We start from the raw sequence: 24,939 nt of genomic DNA, 5'->3' as shown, positions 1-24,939 counted from the left end.
TGGGGTCAAATGACCCTTTCATGGGGATCATCTATGACAATTGAAAAATATAGGTATTTACACTACCATTCATAACAGTAGCAGAACTACAGTTATGAAGCAGCAAGGAAAGGAATCTTATGGTTGGGTCACCACAGCATGAGGAACTGTATTCAAGGGTCACAGCATTAAGAAGGTTGAGACCACTGCAGTAAGCATGGTTGCTTTCATCTGAACCAAGGCATACAGGGACAACACATCACACCTACTTCTGCCTGGGATGTTAATTCTGACTCTAAGCGCCCATACCTCAGGGCTGGTCGAAGATTCCAATTCAGAAATGTACAGGCCCTTTCCCCTACTGCTACAGAGCTCCACCATGGTTTTATAGCTTTATGTGATGTCATGCAAAGTAGGACAGGGTTTGGTCCTGGTCATAATCCTCTTCCTTATACAGGCTACAGTCCTTAGTTTTCTGGGGGGACTAGAATGTTCTGGAATTCAGCAGTTTTCGGATTTGTAAAGTGACATAACACACAGACTGCCCATTCCATAGTCTGGCAGCAACTGGACTCATATGCCCATATTTCCACATGACAATAGGACATGTTTCTGTGGTCAGCAGCGGTCTTTAGGAGTTCAAGCCAAACTATGGCCATATGAGTCCTAGGTTTCAGAACTTCTGGGGATTGTAAGGTGCAGGGCAAGGTACCTGGTGTGGTGGCTTACACCTACAATAGCAGCACCCAGGAAGCTAGGGCAGGAGGATTGTGAGTTTGAGGCCAACCTGGGGTACACAGCGAGCTCTGGGCCCACAGCGAGCTCTGCGCCAGCTTGAGAGCTTGGGCTACACAGAAGGCCCTGTCTAAAATGATGGATGGAATCACTAATGTACATTTGTTTTGCTCCCACTGTGTGCTAGCAAAGCGGGTGCTATGAGGTTGCTTTTTCACAGCTGAGAATAACAAGGCCTAGACCTCAGCAGCAGCTCTAGCGTTCTAGCCCGAGTGCTGCACAGAGCCTCCATCCCCACCCACACGAGCGAGCGTTCTGCCCCATGCACATCTGTTGGGGACAGACACTGGAAGGGAGAACGAGGCTGGGAACTTTGACACTTGTGGTTTTACCACTCAGACGGAGGCTCCCGCCCACTGTGCAAGCGTTCTGTACGTCAGCAAAGACACCCAGGTATGCCTCAGCAGACAGTGCAGCGGCCAGGGAAAACTTAGGGAATGCATGTCCCATGGCTTATCGTTACCATGGAGACATATACATGGCATTCAGGGAAAGCCAAAAATCTGTTTTTTTTTTTTTTTTTTTTTTTTTATGGACGGCTCTCCTCAGTTTTAATTATAAAAAATGTTTTAAAAACAACTTTCTTAAGGTGTAATTTACATATCATAATCTTTTCTATGCAAAGTATGGAATTTTTAAGTAATTTTTAGTAGGCATTGCGATAGTCTAATTAAAAAAAAAACAAACTTCCATTAACCTTAAATAAATCTCACACACAAGAGCAGCTGCTCTCCATTCCCAACCCTGGGTGACCATTGTTCACTCTTTAGCTCCATAATCTAGCCTCGTCTTGACATCTTGCAGAAACAGGTCGTGCGGTGTGTCACCTTTTATGACTGTCTTCTTTGGTTTGGTACAATCTGTTTGAGATTTATCCACATTAGAGCAGGGACTGGCATCATATCCCTCCTTATTGCTACATAAGTGCTCATTGTATAAACACACCGCCTTTCCTTTATAGATGCCTTAGCTGAAGGGGACTGGGCCATTTCCTCCTTCAGGCTACGGGAATATCGATGCCGTGGATGTTGTAAGCAAATGTTTCTCTGGACACATGTTTTTGTTTCTCTTGAGCATAAACCTAGGAGAGGAACCGCTGGGTCACGAAACTCAACATGCCTTTAACCACTGTGTAGCCAAGGAGCCATCACCCAGGCCCTCAGCCCAGTCTCCTGTCTGTCCAAGAAAAAGTCGTCTTGTATTGCCCTGAAAGTGACACTACCTCTCTCCCTGCCTCTCCAGGCCGGAACTCACCCAATCCCTCATCTCCTCACCCTCATCCTCAACTCCCACCTGCCCCGAACCCCAGCAAATCTGCTCAATAAATTTGGGCTTTGAAGATGGGAAGTAAGCAGGAAGCCTTTTGCCAATAGGTTTTGCTTTCCCCTTGAAGCAAAGGGTGAAGAGTGGAGCCTGAGAGTCCAGGGACTGTTGAGCAAAAGCAAAAGAAAAGGGGGAAATTATAGAAAAGTACAAATCACTGCCTGGCCATCTCCGGTCACACAGGTGACCCACAGGTGTAGTGCTCTGTCTCCACTTGGCTCGTCTGACTGATGGTGGGTGGTTATCAAATTACAATCAGCTTTTCGTGGTACTCAGGTTCTAGTCCCTCAAAGGTGTCATGATCTACTGAATTACGGCCTCGTTTGACTGTCTTGGATCTATCATTCTCATGGATGTTTACTCCTTTGCTAGAATAGAACCCAAGAACCCAAGCTCTGTGGCATGGACACAGGCTTAGCTGGCCTCTCAGTATTCCTCCCATCTCTTGGTGTTCTCTTTGCTCCGTGTTGCCTGACTCTGGGAGCTTGCCCTCCTTGGGTCTGTCTTGCTTTCAGACCTCTACCTCAGTGCCTCCTTCACTACTTGGCTGTAGCTCACTTCCATCTTCTCCACTCCCCAGGGAGGTTCTTTGGGCTGGGGAAGAAGGATGGGAGCCACGGGGGAGGGGGCTGTGATGGGAGTGGGTATATGGTCCAGGTGTGTGGGACACTGAGGGACATCTATCCAGCTCCTAGACTGTGAGGCTGGAGGCAGAAATAACAGTGGGAGACCCTACCCTTTTTTAGGGCTCTACAGAGTGATGATGGAGGAACCAGAGAAAGGGAGAGAGGGGCCTAGGCAGGAAGGAGACAGGAAGCAGAGGAACATGGCTGGCAGCCAGGCCCACCCTGACAGAGAGACACACTTGTATGGAGGGAGGCACAAGAACAGAGAGGGACAGAATGAGCAGTGGATGAAAGGAAGTGTGAGGCAGACAGGTAGGACACAAGGACACAGCCACATAGGCCTAGATCACCCACTGCCATGGGTATAGCTGACTGGTTATCAAAGTGAATCTGAAGCTAAGGCTGTTAGCATTCTGTCTAAGCTCCACCCCCACAGTTACCTGGCAACAGCCAAGTATGCTCCACCCCACAGTTGCCTGATACTATAAAAGGGGCTGCTTGCTCTTGCTCTCTCTTGTTCTCTCTTGCTCTCACCCTCTTCCCCTTTTGTCCCTTCTCTCCCCATTCCCCTCCCCCCTTTCTCCACATGCCCATGGCCAGCCTCTGCTCTTCTCTCTCTCTCTCTCTCTCTCTCTCTCTCTCTCTCTCTGCCTCTACTACCCTCCTAACCTCCCTCCCCATGCCCTGAATAAACTCTATACTATACCATTGAGTGGCTGGTTCCTCAGGGGGAAGGGATGTCTCAGCATGGGCCTGCAGAGGCACCCCCTTCCCCCAGACCTCCATAGAACATATCCTCTCTTTATCTTTTTATAAACACAACATTGGTGCCGAAACCTGGGGCCTATCCTCTCTTTATCTTTTTATAAACACATCAAAGGCCTATCATGTCTGAAAAGGCAGGAATGGGGTCTGCCAATGGAGGCTAGAGGGTACAATTCAGTAGTGGAGCGCTTGTCTTGTAAGAAAGGCCTTGGCTTCCATCAGAAGTGAGCCACAGACCCTTCCCCTTCTACACTACAACCCTGAGGTGCTGTCTTTGTCCCCCACAGTAGTTCCTCACCCAAATACTTGTTCTTAGCTTTCTGGGGTGAGTGCAAGGAGACTGATGGAGGCCAGGACTCACCTGAGTCAGGAACTCCTGGAAGTAGGTAGCCCCCTTCTCTCCCCACCCCCAGGAAAAACTGGTATATGTCCTCTAAGCTCCATTCCTTTTGTGAAGTTGTTGGGAAGGCCAAGCCACACAGGGCTATGCTTATTCCTTCATGTAGGAGCTTAAATGCCATCCGCAGCCTAGAGAGAAACACGGGCATGTGAATATACTGGAGTACTGCACAATAGCCAAGGACAGTGGCCAAAGCTGATGGCACCATGGTGTGCCTTCTATCAAATCCCCTAACTTCCTTCAGCCCCATCTGAGCCTCAGCTACAGAGCAGCTCATACAACTCAAGAGGAGAGTGTTAGCCTAGTCAACAGGAGCTAGAGTGAGAAGACCAAACACTGAGGTTGCAAAAGCCCAGGATCATGACATTAGCAACTTGGATGCCTCCTGGGGACTTCCTGGTTTATGAACTGCACCTTCTAGCTACACCCCCTTGGTTTGGTGGAAGACCCGCCCCCATGACCTACTTTCCCAAGATCTACCTAGTGATACCTAACTTCCAGCATCACGGTGGGTGAGTTGGGGTGGGGGGATGGGGGTGCAGGTCCAAAGCAGCTGCCAGGAAGATGGGGACCCAGTGTGGCCAGCATTTCTGACTTTCATAAGAGAAGCCAGAACTCCCATATTTTAATGGAAATCCTCCAGCTTTTAAATGTTGGCCAAAAGCCTCATCCGTTCTCCTGGCTTTCACCAACACCTGCAGGTTGGATTCAGCCCTGCGGCTGCCAGCTTCAATAGCGGCCGCACGTATTTCTATTTCTGTATATGTAATGATTGATTTTACTTCGAGTTATGTCCTTTTCCTCATTAGCCTCAGGGAACAGCCGTGCCGAGGCTCCTGTGGCTGTTCCCATGCCTGGCATTTAGATGATGTCGCATGTTAGTGCAGTGAATGAGGTAGAGGGTTCCCAGCATGCAACAGCCCCCGTGGGGTCTGAAGGCTCTAGAGGGGAGCCAGGCACTGCTGGCTGGAACAGCCTGGAAGTGTGAGAATCCTGGCTGCAGGGCAGACAGCTCCTGGTCATTTGTGATTCAAATTCCACTACGTCCTTTGTTCGCTCCGGCAAGCCAGGGACTGTTTAGGCCGCTGGGCCATTCATACAGATCAGCCTGGCCTCAGGCACAGGGCCAGGTAGAAACTGACCTTTTGGAAAAGGTAAGAATTTTAACAAGTTTAATAAAAATGGGAACTAAAACCTGAGCTGTCGGAAAGGCTGGTTTCTATCAGTTTTAATGGACTTAGAGGACTGGTGGAGCAAAGGATGCTGGGAGCTCAGGAGTCTGGGAGAGGCCTGGGAGGCCCAAGAATAAGTCCTAGGTCTTATCCACCTTTTTCTGAGTGTCCAGGAACCTGACTTGCATCAGCCCTAGAGGAAGGGCTTAAGTAGGGAAACTGAGGTCAAAACTTCATAGCAGGGGAAAAAAGTCAAGGTTTTGGAATCCCTTAGACGCCATACGTAAGCCATACTCCAGTATGTCCAGGAAAGTTCACGCAGTCCATGACTAACCCAAGAAGAACCCACTTAACCCTAGGCCTCCCATCCCCTGACTCCCTACCAACGCACTCTGTCTTTGGGGCATGGCATCCGTTTTTAGAGATGAGGAAAAGCAAGTTTAGAAAAATCTGCTAGCATGCCTAAGGTCACTCAGCTGTGGGTGGAGAGCCAGACCCAGAGCCCTGCAGTGTCCACCCTGAGGTTGCATATTGCCTCAAGTTTGTGTTTACTCCACCTCTCCACTGCCCAAGGCCAGGACCTGGTCTGTCTCCTTTTGTTCTCACATTTTTATACTTAGTAGGGGATGGTTTGAGCTTCGTCAGGACCCAAGTCACTCCTGGTGTACGCACCACACACTTTCTCTCAAGTGAAAGAAGTCTGACGATTACTCTGTAGCTGGCTCTCAGGATGACAGCTACACAAAGTCCAGGATGTCCTCTACAGTTTCCAGAGCCTAGTGACACGCCCTCTGATTCACATGCTAGATCAGAAGTCTCAGAGACAGATGAAGTGCCTTTGTGTGACAGGACAGAGACACAGAGACAGAGACAAATGAAGAGTCATAGAGAAAACCTGAAGAGAGACACAGCAGTTCCCACTCAGGTTGAGAGACATACGCGGTGCTAATCTGTCACTGATACCACCCCAATGTGGCTACCTCCACTGCCCTCTTCAGCCCTCCATTCTCCTCCCCCCTATGCAGCAAGTGCTGCATCCCCAAGGATTGAAAGTTTTCTGGGTTCTTGGTCAAATGGTCAGAGCACCCAGAGGTTGGTCCCAGCTTGTGGTGGTGTAGGGATCCCTTAACAAGGTAAGCAGGAGGTACAGTGTCAAGGTTGACCCCCAGTGCCTACAAGCCCAGTTCAGAAAGAGACACTCCACAGTCCAGGCCAGAGCTTCATGTCCCATAGCACAAGGCTGTCACTGTAAAAAGTGGTTTCTCTTATCCTGCGCTAGTGCTGGCCCCATAGGGCCACATGGCATCTGCGGGATATTTTCACTTCAGTCAACAAAGTGTCTCACCCGCTAAGGTCCATCCCATCTCGCACTGCCGATAGCTACTCTCCGAGCCTGGCAGCAATCTCTCTACCCATCTAGTTACCAAGATGGGATGCCACCACACCAGGCATACACATCCCAAATTCCATGGCAGGCCCGGTGCGTCCCACCACCACACACTCTCCTGAACTCAATTAAGTCGCCACATGAATGAACACACCACACAGTAACCTCTGACCCAATTGATATGATATAATTTGCCCATCTAGACAGCACAAAATCCTGTACACACCCATCCCTTAAAAATAGTCGTAACAGCCTGTATCTACGTGCAGAGAAGAATCCTAACATCTGCCTCCATGTTCTCCCAGCTCCTTCTCCTCCCTGCGGTTCCTTCTCTCCTTTCTAAAACTTTCCTCTGGCCCATCCTTCCTTCTCGTCCAGTTGCAGGCCTCTTTCTATCCTGTACCTGCCTTCCTGCATAATGACATAAGCCTACGCAAGGCCATTAAAATCAAGGTTGGTAGGAAGCAAGGCGGACTCTGGGACTGAAGCTCATGGTGGCTGGGAGCTCAGATATATATGTAGTTGATACCATTTTAACCCTGAGCACCAGGCAGCAGAGCCGAACCCAAGTTGAGGCCTGGGGATGTGTACAGCAGCTGCTGAGACCACAGTGGTGACTATGTTTGGTTACCTCAGTGTCTCTGGTACCTCCTGAACCAGCCTTTCTGAGTGTGTCATCTGAGAAGGTTACTGTCTGTCTATGTGGGTGTGTCCTTCCTGAGTCCAGTGTACAGCTACCAGAGAAGGCCTTGCCTTAGCCTTATTGGCCGAATTGAGGGCTTCCCTGAGAGCCATCCACAGGGCTTGTGGCCTTCATCTTTGCTGCCAAAGCTTTCTGGGCTCTTTTTTTCTGGCTTGGGATTAACTCGATGTCCAAGCAGCTGAGACTTATTTGACCTGAGGCAGAGTGGTAGTTTTCTGAAGGTCGCCACATAATTTCATCTCATGATACATTGCTTGGTGGTAGCTGCAGGTGGCAGAGGAGAAAGATGACAGCTACTCCCAAAGAAGATTCCGTCCAGCCGATGACCTTGGGTTTTCAAGGCTTGGTTTAGAACTGCAGGGGAAGGCTGTTATGGGGGGGGGGTGTTGAAGTGACAATAGGGATTCTACTCTACAGGTCTCTGACTGTGCCACGGTTGTTATATGTCTGGTGGGTTTCTGCTTTACCTTTCTGCTATCTTTAAAGGCTTGGGCTGTGCCTTGTAAACTTGTTCTCCAATCTCAGGCTGTGTTGACCACATTCTACTCCTACCCCATAGCCCGGTCAATGCAAGCATCCAAGCTCCACCACTACCATGCTTGATCCTGGAGTAAACACGTAGTTTTCATCTGTGGAGTAATCTCTTAGACTAGCAGCTGTGAGCTTGTAGCTTGTGGAGTCGCTATAAGGAGGAAATATTCCTAAGGCTGAGCACAGGAGATACAGGCCCCCCTCTTCACCACCCCAATGCCCAACTCATGTTGTGCCTGTGTATATGTTCACATGCCTTCAGTGTCTTGAGTTGTCGTAGCTTCTCTCACCTTAGTTGCAGCTGTGACAATACCACTTGTGACCATGACAGTTCTAACAGTGCTGGCATGGCTTACCTCAGAATAGCAAGTCCTTGGTGAGGGGCAAGTAAGGCATCTTCACAGAGCTACAGGATCTTTCTGGGAACTTAGCTCTGCTTTACTGCCTCACTATGATGAGTTTGAACTTTCTGATCATCACATCAGAACCATAAGATTCCTATGAGCTGCCTAGAGCTTCTTTGGGCCAGCCTGAGCCTCTGGGATGTTGGTGACCCAATCATCAAGTGCTGAAGCTGTATAAAGAAATATGAAATATACTAAATGTAACTGGGTTAAATTCAGCAACTAATAGGAAGAGCTCTTGGATTATGGAAACAAAAACAAGGCAGACTTAACAATACAAGAAGTATGCTCTAAGAGAGGTAGATATGCGGGCTAGAGAAGAATGGGTAAAGACGTACCTGGAAAGTAGGAACCGAAGTGGTCTGAGCAAACACTCTCCTTATCTGACTAAGTAGAATTGAAGAAAAGGACCATAAGGGTCAAAGAAAGAGAGATATAAAAAGAATAACAAATCAAGAAAGCATTTACTTACCATAGTTATGCAACTACCTGGCAATACAGGATTTAAAGTGCCAAATAGTTGCTTCTCATGATGCTCTAGCTTGACAAAATGGTAATGACAAGTAAAAACATCAAACAGTAACCAGTGAAACCTCAGGAAGAAATGGATAACCCCGCAGCTGTGATCAGAGATGTTTCACACGCTCAGAAACAGAAGACTGAAGTTAGAATTACTAATATAAAGAGTTATATTATCCCAGCCACAGATAAACCCCCGGAGAACAATATATCATCTTCAGAAACTCAGAGAACATGAACAAATGTGTTGAGATCTGAACTCTGCTCCCTCGGTTTTCCAAAGCTGTGTATGATTCTTCCTTGTGTGGGTGAGAACATGGGTGTGTGTTTTTATGTGAGTTCATGTGCATGTAGTGAGTATGTGTATTCTTTTGTGCATGCACATGTAAGCGCACATATGGGTGTGCATTTATATGTGTAGAAGATAGGACTTGGTAAAGAGGAACTGATGTGTAGGGTGGGACTCAGGTTGTGAGGCTGGTTTTAGGAAAGGGGGTCCTGGATGTCTGTGTGGTGTAGGTTGAACTGAGTACTTGGTTCTCCCAGCAGACCTAGTGCAGTGAAGTATAAAACTACTTCTAACTCTAATACTAGTGAGATGAGGCTCACAGCCATTGCCTGCCCTGGCTAGCACACCTATGTTACTCACCATACATTATTCACCATACTTTTGCCCACTTCCTTAGTTACCTATTACTGCGTAACGATATTGCTACAGACTTAGCAACCTAAAGAGTGCACGTTCAGTGGCTCTCAGATTTGTGGGTCAGGATGTGGTTAGACCTAGGAGAATCACAGTTAAGAAGCTGCCCAGCCGTGCTCTCTCTGATGCTTGTCTGGTAAAGGGTTTGCTTCAATCCTGTGTGGTTGTTGGTGGAATCCCATTTAGTGTGGTGGACTTCAGGGCTTCAGGTCCCCACTGGCTGTTGGCTGGAGATTTGATGTGGCTACTTACACCATTGGGCCATCCTTAGAGTAGAGGCCTGTGCTTCCTTCACCTCTGTGAGAGCAATTGAGGGAAGAGGATGCCCCACATGCTAGTCACCCTTAATAAAAGGCACGCTGGCAGAAGCAGCAAAGGATGTTCTGGGGCTACAGAGCTAAAAAGCACATAAGTCATCTGTCTTAGTGTTAATGTAGCTGTGATCATGACCAAAAGCAGCTTGGGAAGGAGAGGGTTTGTTTGACATATGTATCCTGAATCCTAAATAGTCCACCAAGGGAAACCAAGGCAGGAGCTGATGAAGGACTAATGCTTATTGGCTTGCTCAGCCTATATTCTTATAGAACCCAGGACTACCAGTCAGCAGTGGCCCCACCCACAAATGGCTGGGCCCTCCCACATCAATCACTATTTGAGCACATGCCTACAGCTTTGCCTACAGCCTGGTTTCATGGAGGAATTTTCTCAGGTGGGGGTTTTCTTCTCTCAGATGACTCTAGTTTATGTCAAATTGACATAAAACTAGCCAATCCACTCTCCCTCTGGTTTGATTCATCTTGGAAATGGGTAATAATTTCCTAGGATGATGTTTCCCCTGGGCTCAAAGGTTTCATCAGGATGGCTGTGTGTACACTGGCTTTTCCAAAGCCCATGGAACCTCCAAATGCCCTAGCCACGCCATGTGGAGAAGCCTGGGACAGAGAAGTAGCAAAATGTGGACATCAGAGAAGACCCTCTCTAGTAATGATGACAGTAGGTACAAAGGTCCTGAGGCAGAGATACGCCTCAGGCTCTCTAAAGGTAACATGGAGGTCAGAGGGGCAGGAGCCAAGGTCAAGATTGACTATAGACATCTCCATTGCCATGGTGGATTTTTAGGCTTTTCTAAATACTGTAACACATACCCTTGACTATATAACTGCCTGTGGGTGAAGTGTATCTCAGGGCATACCCCAAGAGCTGGAGTTGCTAACTCTAAGAAAGTGGTGTCACTTTTACAGCCATTGCCAAAGTCCCCTCTGCAGGGGCAGCCCCTCTGCTAGCTGTGTAAAGGGTCCTTTCTGTCACTTTCCTCTGTCCTCACTTGGCCATCTTCCCCCACCCCTGCCCCAGAAGCTGTTTGTCTTCCTGAGCCTGCTTTCTTTCATACCATACCATCCCCCCCAGTTGCCTTTTCTGCTGCCACAGATGACCAAGGAGTCCAAGAGCCCTCAGAAGCCTCAGAGGACATATCTCTTGATGGAAAATCTACACTCTGGGACAACTCTCCTCATCAGTGGTCTGTGTGCCTTGTTCTCCCAGAAGCTGCCAACTCCCCGTCAGTTGTTTTGGTCTGAGGAGTGAGCACAGGCTAGTCTGCTATTAGTCCCTGGAAAGGTAGTGTCAGACACAGGACAGGTGCTCTGCCTCGAAGGAAGAGCTCGGTCTCCTGGGTTCCACACTCTGGATAGAGTCAACTCATAAATTACCTATGTGGCACTGCAAGACTTTGACAGGTCTGGGAGTCTGAAAACTGTCCCCTGGACATGGTTAGTGCTTGAGATTGACTGACTAAGTGAATGTATGGGAGGTAACAGGATGGCCAGACATCTGGACTCAGGGTTGATCATGCCCGTGCTTTTGTGCTGTGCTGCCCTGGGTGGGAAGTTTTTCTCTCCGAGCTTTAGTCTTAACTGTCCAACAGCCTGTGGCCATCTCAGTTTGCCAGGGCCAAGACAAGGACTGTGCAGGATGGCTGGAATGTTTTGCAAACTGTGCTTGAGAATTGAGGCTATTATTATAGGCTCTCTGTGGTGTGCTGCAAGACAGTAGCCTGCCCCCTCGTTTTCCCTGTGTGTGAGCAGTTTCCTGATCAGAAGTCCAGAGCAGGGCATGCTGTTCGGCTGATGCCAGGGACAGAGGGATGGGAAGGCTGGCAGGGAGGCTTCAGTGGGCAGGGGTGAAGATATGTCCATCCTCAAACTATTGTGGGTGTGTCCCTTGTGTGCTCAGCACTCCTGTGGGCAAAACGGGAGAAAGGGAGAGAATCTGGCGCCGAGCTGCCACTGGGAGCAATCTTTGGCCTGTTTATCTTGTGGGCAGATGATCTGGGGAGCCTGGGAGGTGGGGGGAATACTGAGGGAGATAGAGAGGGAAAGATTGGAGAGAGACTCAAAGGGACATTCAGAGAGGCAGAACAGAGACAGATAAGAGAGGGACAGTAGAGGCCAGGGTGACAGAGAAAGACAGATGAGAGAGCCCAGAAGGGAGTCTGGGCAGGGTCCCACACAGTTTCCAGAGGCCCCTGTGCCTTCCAGGAGGTATTTCTAGTGCCTGAATTCTCTTGTTTTGCTTCTGTTTCGGAGACTCACTTGCTGCTTAGTTCAGGCTGATCTGGAGCTTGTTTTGTAGCCCAAGTCCAGGCGGATCTCAAACTCAAGAGACCCCTGCCTCTGGTGTCCAAATGCTGGGACTGCAGGTGTGAGTCACCACAGCTGTCTCAAGTGTTCAGATTCCGCCTGCCACAGTCAACAAAGTCAAGCCAACCCCTTCTTCTGGTGCTGCAGAGAAGAAATATTGTCCCTAAGGATGCCGAAGGGAAGCTGGCTTTGAACCTTTGCCCTCTGGAAGCTCTGCCTTGGGATGCTCGGGCTTGTTACCTGCAGGTCATACTTCTAGAGCGTGTTGCAATGTTCTAGAGGGCTGCTGCAGCCGTCCGTTCCTTCGGGAGTGCCCCTCATCTCCCTTCCCCAGACACTCCCCCAACAACTGTCACCACTGCCACAGGCCAAACTCACTCACACCGACATAGCATCTTTGTCTAAGTGACTTAATTTCAATGTAGCTGAGATTTTCTCAGAAAGGAACCCCGATCACTCTGGGAAACAGTGTCACTGGCAGGAGAGGGAGGAAGACCACACCAACCATTGTCACTGAGAACCGGTGCTGCATATGACACAGGGGACTCCCTGCTCCCGGACAGTTGGCAATGCCTGTAGACATGGACTGTTATGCTAGCAGTGTGTGTGTGTGTGTGTGTGTGTGTGTGTGTGTGTGTCTGCCACAAAACAGTCTGCAATACTCAAGACAGACCCACAGTCAACATCACTAAATGTGTGTAGTGCAGGGTTTATAGACCAAGATCATAGGCAGCTGGTGCCAAGCAGACGCATATGTTGCACAATACTGACCAGCTTAGGACCTCAGCCTCCAGGCTCCATTGAAACGCCTGGCCCAGGAAAAGAACCCAGGACTCCAGGTCCCTCTGCTCCTAAATCCCAGGCCCTCGGTGGATCTTTTAAAAATGTTTCTTTTATTTTGTATGAGCGTTTTTTCCTGAATGTATGCCTGGGCACCATGTCTATGCCTGATGCCCAGAAAAGGCCAAAGAAGGCATGTGATCCTCTGGGACCAGAACTACGGTGGTTGTGAGTCACCAAGAGAGTGCTGGGATACTGGTCCTCTATAAGAGCCCATTGTGCTCTAAACCACTGAGCCATCTCTCCAGTCCTCCTCTGGATGGTTTTCTGCTTTCACAGCCTGTGTTCCCACTAGACCAGAGGTTCCCACTGGGCAGGACATCTGCCTAGTTCACCTTTCAGTTCTTATGGATTGATTATGTGTGAGTGAACGAACGAACTATGCTGGGCTCAGAGGCGTGGCCTCTATCCTGAGACTCAGCATACCCGCCCACATGCATTCTCGAAACTGAAATGTGTGCAGGACCAGCTGGCCAGGGGCATCCTCTCAGCAGAGGAGGATTCATCCTTGTAGACAAGACCTCACATATTGCTAGTGCCCCACTCTCCTCTGGCATGGAGATGACTGTTCACAGTGCCCTCTTCCTGCTCACAAAAGTCCCAACTCTGACAGTAATTCCTTGGATTCTCCAGACACCAGATCTTTTAGTCCCACAGGGCAGGCAAAGGGCCCAGCACTGAGACCAGGCAGGGCCATCCATTGAGCCCTGGAGTCACCCTGCACTCTGTGTTGGCTCCAGCCTTTGAACTGGAGAGGCTCTTAGAACTGCACACTGTCTGAGAGCCCCTGGGAGATGCTTCTGAGAAAGCTTTCATGGACCTGAGGTCATGAGTCTTGAGACAAGGGCCTGAGGTCATTGACCCTGGAGGCAGCTAGACTCCATGACTTTGGGCAGTGAGTTCCTGAGATAGACATCCCAGAATGGACAGGAGGGAGGGTCCTGACTAGAGAATATGTTTCTGAGGGGCTGGCTGTGGGAGGGGCTTAATGGAGGTACCTGAAGGAAGGCCAGGCCTTTCAGAGAACCTGACTCTACTGACTCCACATTCTCTTGGTCCTTGTTCTTTTTTCCCTGCTCTTTGTCACTCCTTTCCCACTCCTCCTCTCCTGTCTCCCCGTCCTCTCTTCCCCTCCCCCACTGCCTCCGTCTTTGCTCCACCTCCTCCTCTGTGTCCCTCTCCTTTCCTCTCCTTGCTCCTCCCCCTCTTTTCCTTAGCCCCTTCCTCCTCTCCCTCCTCCTTTTCCTCCTCTCATATATCTTCTTCCTCCTTTGTCTTAGTTTCTGTTCTCTTCCCTCTCCCCCTTTCCCTCCCCCCCCAACCCCCTACCCCCTACCTCCTTTTTACCTGATCTGGTGGTGGAGGGGAAAGCCACTTGATTATGTATTCTGCCTGTCCTGTTTCCTCGGTGCGGGCTTTTGAAATCCCCAAAGCCACAATTTGCCTCTTGTTTTCTGCCTCTCCTGCAGCTGAGCCCCGAGGCCATGAATGTTTTATATCTAGCTGCCCAGTGAGGAGGGCATGGGCTACCAGGAAATATTGGATGACAGACATATTTGTTAATATTAAAAATTACCCCCTACATATTTGCCCTGAGTCACTGAGCCCCACAGGACCCCTGTGGACCTCACCTGCATGGTCGGAGCTCCTCCATAGCCTCAGGCTGTATGGGGTCGACGGAGTGCACAGGCTTCTGGGAGCCCAGGAGACCCACTGCGTGACATTGGAAGGTTCCTGTTAAGTGCCACCTCCGATTTGGGCCACTTCACTTTAAAAGGCAGGATCCACACAAGAGCGGTACTAATGACTCAAGTGGTCTGAGATTAGACCCGTGGAGAAGGGCAGGGAGAGCCGACAGTCTCTGCTGAGCGGGCTGGGTGGAGGGCGCCCACTAATTGCCACACTCTGGAGAGGATGCCAGCCAGCTTGAGCCCTCGTCCTCGGAGGGCAGAGCAAGAAATTAGCTCAAATTGGAGCTGGAAAGATTTAGGTTATATGTAAGAAGGAACTTTCTCAACTCTGAAATATGCTACCAAGAGAGGCTGCGGGTTCTCCACAGAGAGGCTAAAAATAGCTCATTCTTTAAAAATAGGTCTGGGCGGCTTTAAACACTCCAGCACAGGCATGGGGATGGTCTGCAGTGCTGTCTTCCTGGCCCTGTGCCCCTCAGACCCAAGAAGGCTACCAGCCTTAGACATTGGTCCCTATGGGGATAGCATTTGGTTATCTCAGATTTGTGGAGAACAGCTTTTTCCACAGCCCTGTTGAAGCACTCAGAGCTCTAACAGGGAAAGCTACTCTGTGCTGGCTAGTTGCACTGGTCTGGCCCCACCCTCATTTATTTCTGGTTGCCCTGCCCCTCCCTGTTGCTGCACCCCAGCTCTGAGACTTGCTGGGGGCAGTCTGGTCCACCTCCTGCTTCTCAGTTTCCAAAGGGACTGACCACCTCCCCAGAGAGGACAGCAGTTCTTCTCCCAGGCTTCCAGCCTGCTCTTTCTCCTAATCCCTTCCGCACTAGGCAGTCAGAAGGGATTTCTAAGAAGCAGGTCTGGGTTTGGGGTGCAGCTCAGTGGTAGAGTGTGGGACCAGGCATGACGCTCTCCCACCATTGCCCAAACAAACAATCCACGTATGTCTTGCAGCAGGAATTTGCTTCCCCCTGCTTCCCTCACAGGATCTCAGAATCAAGTCCAAGGCGGGCTTCGACCTTTCCTTGAAGGGTTCCTATTTTCCCCTCCAGCATCGCTCACCACTTGCCTGCCCTACCCAAGCCCCATCTCAGATCCATTTTGCCTGGGAGCTTCAGCCTAGCCTCTCCCCTCTTTCTTTTGGACCCTCAGCCTGGATGGTGCCCACTCCAGGGACTTCTCACTCTACATCCCTGAACCTCCTGTTTGACACACAGAAGTCCCCATCTAATTTTGAGGCAAGCCCATATCCACCCCTAGTAATGCCTCCTGCTCAGAGAGAAGGCCTGGCGCTTCCAGCCCCAAGGACTCTGAGCTTACTTGGAATGGAGAGGAATGGCAAGATACACACTGCTCATTGGGATTGGTCATGCCTTTATTCCTAGCCGAGGCTATCCTGGGCTACAAAGTGAGAGTTTGTAAAAAAAAAAAAAAAAAAAAAAAAAAAAAAAAAAAAACCCAACCAACCAACCCACCAAACAAACAAACAAACAAACAAAACTGAGGAGTGGGGGGAAGAGGGAGGCTGCCATGTGGGTTTGCCTTATGAAGTATTGCTTTCTTTTTAAACCAGGCTTGGCAACCTGAGATCCTAGCACTGTAGAGGCAGAGGGCAGAAGGTGGGGAGTTAGAGGGCAGCCTTGGATAGGGGGGGGGGGGAGAGAGAGAGAGAGAGAGAGAGAGAGAGAGAGAGAGAGGAAAGTGAGAGGGAGACAGGAAGGAAAAGGGTGAAAGGGGGAACCGAGCAGTTTCCCTACCGTGTCCTGTCCCTCTGTCCCTCTGTCCATCTGTCTACTCTGATCCATTCTAGCTGACCAGGACAGACTGGGCTGAGCTTAGGGCAGACAATAGAGAAGGAGACATTGATGACAGGCTTTTCTCCAGGCTGACCCTGGCTGTAGGAGCCATTTAGAACAGAGGGGAAAATAAACAAATCAATTTGGTTGTGTGTCAGGGGAGAAGCCTCGGCTGGGAGTGAACCCAGTTGTACACTGGGGAGTCACTGTCACGTGGCCATGAAAAACAGATGAAAGTCCGCTCGGCAGGGCAGAGTGAGACCCAGGTTAGTCACAGCGATGGTAGAGGCCTACGTGTGTTCCTCCGACACTAGACCACAGATCCCTGTGTGTGCTTGATGCTGGTCCTCAGTATCCCAACCAGGGGAGGGGAGAGGGGAGAGGTTATGGAGATCACCTCACTTCCCATCCCCCTCCTTCAGCTACATTATTCAGTTAACTCCGCAAGCATGTGATTTGAACATTTTAATTTCATCTGTGGCCTCTCAGTTCTCTCATCTCGAGATGACCTGCCTGGCAACGCACTCGAGGCTGCCCATGAATAAAGTTAATTTGCCATAAAAAAAAATGGAAAGGAAAGGAAAAGTCTAGCAGCCAGCAGACACTCAGCGCAGGTTCAGCGACAGGCTGCATGCACCCGTCCTGCCCTCTTGTATCTGCTTCCAGCGACCAGTGTGTCCCCAACTGCTCTTCCTGGTCCTCAAGTCCCTGGGGATCTCTGGCAGCTCCAGATCACCTCCCGATGTATGCAAGGATATTTATTTAGACATGAATGCTCCCCAAGTGTTCTCTGTAATAACCGAGGCTTTAATAACATCTTTAATAACAAACCTTATTATAAGCTAATTAATCAGCTACCTCTACGATCGGGCCATTAAATGGAGCGTGGCAATCATGCAAGGCATTCAGCCCTGCAAAAGAGAGCTAGGCCAGAAGGAGCCATGGCCTGGAAACTAGGTCGCTGCCACTGCTCCAAGACCTCACTCTGTGCAGGCGCAGTCTCAGGGTCAGAGGGTGTGTCCTCAGAGTGGGTCACCTGGGCTCTGACCTGCCAGGTCTCTGGGATGACTAGGAAGTGGTCCCTTTCTTCACCTCCCCCACAATGGGAGGAAACAGGACTCGGCAAATGCCATGTGCCGAATCCTGAGTGGTCAGGTCAAGCATTCTCTCCGCCTGCGTCTCCCAGCCTCGCTTTCTGGGCTAGCTTTAACTCATGAGCAAAACCACATACGCTGCCAGCTTGCCTGCACTTTTCTACATTCTGGAAAGACTATTTCACATCTCCTCAGCCCTCAAGCCTCCAGTGCCCCTATTTACCTGCCTAGCCTCACTCAGGGTTAGCGACCTTGATTCGCCCTTGCTCTGTGGTGAGGAGAGTCTTGAAGCTTGTTGTGGAGCTCAGTCAGAGCCTGTGGTTGTCTGAGGAAGATCTTTACAATATCTGGCTTGTTTGTGTTTCCTCACGGGAGGAGGAAGGTCACGAGAGTCTCACCTGAGGTCTCAGCTTCTTTCTTGACATTCATTTACATAATAAACCTGGGCTGGCTACCCAGGGCCTGAGGAGGGGCTCAAGTTAAAGTGGGTGGGGATGCGTGGAAGGCTGGCAGGGAAACATGTCAACATGCAGCATCAGAAGGTCGTTGCCCCAGCTGTCTGAGCCTCTCTGTGGTCTAGGTGCAAGAGTCACCCATACTCCTGGAAGTAAGCAGGACTTGGGTGGAAACCATTTCTTGTGTCTGTCAATGCCCTTTGTCTGGATGACTAGAAATAAACTCCCCAGGAAAAGCACACAGCACCACTGAACTCAAATCTCACTCAAGTTCCTGCTCCCCTGTACCCTTTGGGTAGAACATCTAGTTGCCAGCGAGCCACTGTATTCTAGAACCCTCTATCATCTGTTTACCTTCTGTCTTGCTTCTAGGATTGATTAGGTTCAAGTTTCTGTGCACTGGATGCACACACCACCCCCCTCACCCCACTGCTATTATCTGATCTTCTAAGTAGGTGGTAGACCAGAAGATCCATCTCCTGCTTAAACTCTACCCTTTTGTACAGTCAACCCCAGCCTGCTACTCTGAGACACTGAGCCTGGAGCATCCTCTATCACTTCAGCCCCAATTATTCTCAATCCATGCCCACTGAGAGCCCACCCCTACCACGATACTCCAATGGGAGCCTGTTGTGGTCACCTGTGATCTCTGGTTGGCCAGTCCACAGGTCGATTTTCCATCCCATTCATCTTTCTTCTGATAGCCACTCTCTTGAGTGCCCTTTCCCCTGGACCCCAGTCTATTCCAGTTTTCTTTCCATGCCTGTCCCCAGGTTAGCTTCCTCAGCTGGTCTCCTGACTCAGCTCAGCCCCAGATGCCTCTTTTTCTCTCCTCTTCCAATCTTTCTGCCGTCTCTTCCAGGTTGCCACCGCATTTCTTCTTCTATGCTGATGATTTGTTTCCAGCTCTGACAGCTCCCAACCACAGAGCTGTATATTAACTGCTTGCTCGATGTCTATGAAGACAGAAAATAACCATTTCAAGCAAATATGGCCCGTGAAAGATGCCATCCAGACTTCTTCCCTTCCTCTCTTGGGCTTTTCTATCTCAGCAAATTCATTGTCATCTGCCCAATCGCTCAAACCAAAGGCCAGTTTGGACTTTAAGACAGTCACTCTACCCATGTCCACCCACCAACAAATCCTATCGGCATGAAGCCTCATCTATTTCTGTTGCTGAAACAAAATACTCGAGACTAGACATTGATACAGAATAGAGGTTTATTTAGTGCATGGTTCTGGCTCTGGGAAGGCTGGGAGCAGGACACTTGCATCCACTCTGCACCAGAGTGTTGGGTCTGATGGTGCAGTGGCACCTGGGAGAGACATCATGTATTGACAGAGCGAGAGAGGCAGCTTCCTCTGCTATACACCAACATCATTGTCTACTTCAATCAGCCCCACAAGTCACACCTCCAAATGCCATTAGATCCAAATATAGGGGTTATGTTTCCAACACATGACATAAGCTTTGGTGGGACATACATAAATTTTGACTCTCAGTTTCAATCACTTGCCCAGCTCAACCTCTTACCTGTCCTCCTTTCTTCTCCCTTCCCCTTAACCTTCCCACTACCCAATGAGCAGTAACTGCAGTGCTCTTTAAAAGATAGTGGACTGGATTCGAGGCACAATGGTGGGTTGCTTTCCCAGCGCCCACAACTGTGTGCCTGGTTTTCAAAGCAGACTTTAAAATGCAGAAAGTTCCACTGTGTCTTTCAGAGATGTACAATTTTCATTCATTGAGCTTTCTTAAAGTGTGGCCCTTCCTGTTTGGGGATAAATAGAATTCAATCTAGGGATCAATGCTGTTCTAAGCCAGTGGTTCTCAACCTTCCTAATGCTACCACCTTTTAATACACCTCCTCACGTTGTAGTGACCCCAAGCCATAGTATTATTTTGTTGCTGCTTCATAACTGTAATTTTGCTACTGTTATGAATGTAAATATTTGATATGCAGGATATCTGATATGTGTGACCCCTGTGGATGGGTCATTTGACATCCAAAGGAGTCACAACCCACAGATTGAGAACTGTTCTAAACCAAGACTGTGAAAATGAATTATTCTGCCAGCAGCTGGGCCTGGCTTTGGTGCACAGCTGGGAGATCCTGTGTTAAGTCCTTATGTGGCCTTGCCTCCTCTCCCCTAACTAGAATCAGGAATGCTGATTCCTGAAGCTCTGTTGTGAAATAGCTAACACAGAACTTAAGGGGAGAAAGGTCTACTTTAGCTCATGGTCTTGGAAGGTTCTGAATGTAATCACTTGGCCCATGCCCTTGAGCAGAGAGCATCATAGTGTGGAGAGTCTCTGGTGGAGGAGGCACAGGAATGAGCCAGGGCCCATGTAGGGACCAGTACCTGAACAGGTGAGCCATTTGGGAGACAATTCGTATCCACTCTGTAACTGTTCTCACTAATGTTCTCCTTCCGTCAGAATGTTCACAGAGGCTTCCTACTGTTCACACTGTCAATGCATAGTTACTCATTGTGAGTATGCGTGCATGGAGATGGCAGAGCCTTGTGTGTGTTGGGGTCAGAGGACAGCTTTCAGTAGTTAGTTCTCTCCCTCCACAGTTGTTGTCAGGCCTGTGTAGAAAGGTTTCGCTCACTGAGCCACCCTACTGGCCCCATTTTACAAGCCAAGCGACCATACTCTTGAGTGTCCTGGTGACTCTCAAATCCTTTGGGCAAGCGTGTGGTGCAGCCTCAGGAAAGCAACCGGAAGAGGCTGAGGGAGGCTGGAGGTGGGATGCAGGAAGGCAGGCGCACCCAGCAACATCAGAGCAAATGAGAGAGCACTGGGCAGGAACACAAGGGAGCACCTTCTCCTTCCAGGCCATGGTTTCCACAGTAAAGTGTAATGGTTAAAGTGTGTGTTGACACAACACGAATAGTGGGTGTCTAGACTGCTGGAACAGAACACAGGTGAGACAGGGGCAGAGCTAGGAAACAGAGCTAAAGTGTGTTAGGAGCCTCGGAATGTCATGTGGGTGAGCATCCCCATCTGAAATTCTGGGGACCAGAAATATTTAGAATACTTTTTCCATCTGAGGTACTTGTGTATGCAAATGAGGTACCTTGGGAGGGACCGAAGGTTAAACAGGGAGTTCACTTTGCTTTATCTCCACCTCAGACTCAGCCATTTTTACATGATGCTCACACCTGTGTTTTGACTGTGGCTTGTCACATGAAGTCAGGGGCAAGCTTGCCGCCTGTCAGCACTGAAGAGGTTTACAGTTTTAGAGCATTTTTTTTTTTTTTTGGTTCTTTTTTTTCGGAGCTGGGGACCGAACCCAGGGCCTTGCGCTTCCTAGGCAAGCGCTCTACCACTGAGCTAAATCCCCAACCCCTAGAGCATTTTTTAATGTTTTGAGTTTGTGTTATTCTCAGCCTGCATAAAAGAATCATTCAAGGCCAGTGGAGAAAGAAGGAGCCATTCTGTTGGGGTGCAAAGCGATGAGCTGATCACTGAGGAGGTGACATCAGGTCGTCCCCTCACACCATGCAGCAGGCTAGAGTCTAGGTGGACTAACAAACTTCTGTAAGTGTGTTGGGGAAATACAGGAGAATGTGTTAAGTAGACACAAGAAGCCAAATCCAGAAACGGCCGATAAAGGACTCAGTCAGTTGCAGAAATATAAGGCAAAAGCAGCTAGATCCATAATTGCCAAACCCTCGAAGCAACCAAGCTGCACTTCTGTACATGAATGGATAAACAAACTGTGGTCCACCCAGATCTCGGACGTTTCTTCAGAAATAAAAACAAATGAGCATTCCGGCCATGGTGAGAAGACATGGAAGGACCAAAACGCTTATTTCTTGGTGACAAGCCAGCAGGGAAGACACAGTGTGGACTCCAACACCACCACATGTGGAAACGCCAGAGAGGAGACAGGAAACAAACATGAGGGTGCCAGCAGCTTAGGAGCCTTAGGGAGGAAGCAGGTGAATCAGGAGAGTTCCAGAGACTTGGAACTCTTCTGGATGGCACTGAATGGCCAACATGCACTGACCGCTATGCCAGACAGGAGTCATGGGCTCCACTGCAAATTTTAGTGACTAGCGGTGAGCCCACTTTGGCTCCTCCATAGGAAAAAGGTCCCACCTGAGGAAAGAAAGTGATTCCTGAACTGAGTGTGTGGTGAGGATGTGAGCACTCTGTGCCTGCCAATCAAGCTCCTTAGAAAAACAAAACTTACTGCTGAGAAAACATGTGTGCAGATGAGACACGGGATTACTAGCCTGAGCACTTATACCAAGTCACAGGTAGATGGTGTGTGTGTGTGTGTGTGTGTGTGTGTATGTGTGAGTGTGTGTATGTGTGTGTGTGAGTGTGTGTGCATGTGTGAATGTGTGTGTGATGTGTGTGTATGTGTGAGTGTGTGTGAGTGTGTGTGATGTGTGTGTGTATGTGTGTGTGTGAGTGTGTGTGATATGTGTGTATATGTGAGTGTGTGAGTGTGTGATGTGTGTGTGAGTGTGTGTGATGTGTGTGTGAGTGTGTGTGATGTGTGAGTGTGTGTGATGTGTGAGTGTGTGTGATGTGTGTGTGTGATGTGTGTGTGTGATGTTTGTATGAGTGTGAGTGGTATGGTGTATGTATGGTTTGTATGTGAACGTGTATGATGTGTATGTGAATGTGTGTGATGTGTGAGTATGTGTATGTGTTATGTGTGTGTGAGTGTTTTTGTGTGTGTGTGTGTGTGTGTGTGTGAGAGAGAGAAGCGGTATATGTATGGTTTGTGTGTGAGTGTGTATGTGAGTGAGTGTGTATATGAGTATGTGTGTGTTATGTATGAGTGAGTGTGTGTGGTGTGGTATATATATGGTTTGTGTGTGAGTGTATATATGAGTGAGTGTGTGTTATGTGTGAGTGAGTATGTGTGGTGTGGTATATATATGGTTTGTGTGTGGTGTAATATATGTATAGTTTGTGTGTGTGTGTGTGGTGTAATGTATGCATGGTTTGTGTGTGGGTGGTATAGTATATGTATGGTTTGTGTGTGAGTATGTATATGAGTCAGTGTGCATATGTTATGTGTGAGTGAGTGTGTGTGGTGTGATATATGTATAATTTGTGTGTGGTGTAATATATGTATGGTTGGTGTGTGTGTGATGTGTGAGTGTGTATGAGTGCATGTGAGTGTGTGTGGTGAGGTGTGTATGTATGGTTTGTGTGTGTGTTTGCATGATGTGTAAGTGTGTGTGTGAGTGTGTGTGTTTGTTTGAATGATGTGAATGATGTGTGAGTGTGTGTGGTGTGGTGTATATGTGTTTGGTATGACTGTGTGAGGTGTGTGAGTGTATATGTGTGTGGAGTGTATGTATGGTGTGGTGTGTGTGAATGTATAGTGTTTAGTATGTATAGTGTCATTTGGCATGTGTGGTGTTTGTGTGTGTACCTGTAGGTGTTATGTAGTGTGTGAGTTAGGGTGTAGAGTGTGTGGTGTGTTTATGAGTGTATTGTGGTATTTGTGTATGTGTTTGTTGAGATTTGGTCTGTTGCTTCGTATTGTAATGCTAAACACTGGTTGCTAAGATCTAGTTGCCCTAGATCTCCAGGGATGAGGAAATCCTCACATACACCAAGTGATGCTATGAAAACTTATTCCTTAATTTAAAACTGGTTAAATCTTTATTGGTTAAGTAAAGATGCTGGGCAGAAGAGACTTAAGCAGGAGCTTCTGTTCCCAGGCGTGGGGTCTGAAGCAGAGACCATGAGGAGGACAGAGAGTGAAGAAGAGAGAGGAGGACTATGAGAATGTGGCCATGAGGGCTGGCCAGACTGAGTAGGAGCAACTGGGATGGAGCCTGGCAAGTCATATCTCGGGGTTATTGACAGGGAAGTAGACAAAATAGCACAGAGGGCTGACATCTACCCAGCTCTAGTGATTTTAAGGCTTATTATAAATATAAAGGTTTGTATCTCTTATTTGGGAACTAAATGATCAAGGTGGGGTAGAAACCCCCAAATAACTCAGGAGGATAAAGCTGTTAAATCCAGGCTATTCTGATCTGCATAGTAACATTGAGGCAAAAAACAAAAACAAAACAGAAGAAAATAAAACAAGCTACACAACAAGAATAAAATTCAAGATGACCTGAATCTGAGCGCCTCCTGGTTAGTGTTTTTATTTTGTTTTGTAGTTTGTTTTTATCAACTTGACACAATCTGGAGGCATCTGGGAAAAGGGAACCTCAACTGAGAAAATGTCCCCATTTCATTTGGCCAATAGACAAGTCTGTAGGTTACTTTCCTGATTGACGGTTAATGTGGGTGGGCCTAAGCACACTGTGGAGGCACCACCCCTGGGCAGTTGGTCCTGGCTGCTAAGAGAAAGCAGGCTGAGCAAGCCATGGGAGCAAGCCAGCAAGGAGGGCATTCACCCATTGCTTCTGCAGCAGCTCCTGCCTGCAGGTTCCTGCCCGACTCCACCCTTGATGGGTAACTTGAATGTTACCTGAGAGCTGTAACATGTTGGTCTCCTGTCTTCCTCTTATCATCTGCCCCTTCCTCTTCAGGGCTGTCTCCCTCCTTAAGTCTGAGTCTGTAGCTTCAGGCTGAGCACACAGGAGGCCTCAGATGACAGGGTCTATAACCTGCTCCCCAAGTCAAAAGCTGTTTGGTAGTCCTGGTGGCTGGAATGATTTGTGCTTAGCTGGCATCAGATACCAAGGTTTCCTTATCTTGGGTCCCTTGAGATTCTCCACATTTGCCACAATCTTCATCTTTTGGATGAGGAAGGATTAGGGGTTCAGAGGGGTCAAGTGCTTAGTCTGCGATGGAAGACAGCCATTCCCATATTCTTCCAGCTCAACTGGACAACTACCTACGTTATACACTGCACATGCTCAGAGCTAAACAGTCCACAAAACATAAACCCCAGCTGCATTTGACTGTGTCACAGGTTACCTTCGTGTCACCATAATGACAATACCCATCAGAAACCCTTAGGTTTAAGGGGAAAGGATTTATTTTTGGCTCATGAGGCAGGCTGTGCAGCTCATTCGTGGGAGGGGGGTGTAGGGCAGCAGCTGCTCACATCATGGTGGACCAAGAGGCAGAGAGCCAGACAGGTTGAGGCACAGGGATAATGGTTTTTTTCCTGTGAGCTAT

The 24,939-nt window shown here is 48.8% G+C and overlaps 1 protein-coding gene across 3 annotated transcripts in view; it reads left to right on the top strand.

Annotated features, from left to right (window-relative positions):
* Gsg1l (GSG1-like) overlaps positions 1-24,939 on the top strand; it is a 213,914-nt gene that overhangs the window by 148,587 nt on the left and 40,388 nt on the right. The window lies entirely within an intron of this gene.

The sequence above is a fragment of the Rattus norvegicus genome, chromosome 1 (genome assembly GCF_036323735.1).
Source record: "Rattus norvegicus strain BN/NHsdMcwi chromosome 1, GRCr8, whole genome shotgun sequence".
Classification (NCBI taxonomy): domain Eukaryota; kingdom Metazoa; phylum Chordata; class Mammalia; order Rodentia; family Muridae; genus Rattus; species Rattus norvegicus.
This window is presented reverse-complemented; position numbering and strand designations above follow the sequence as displayed.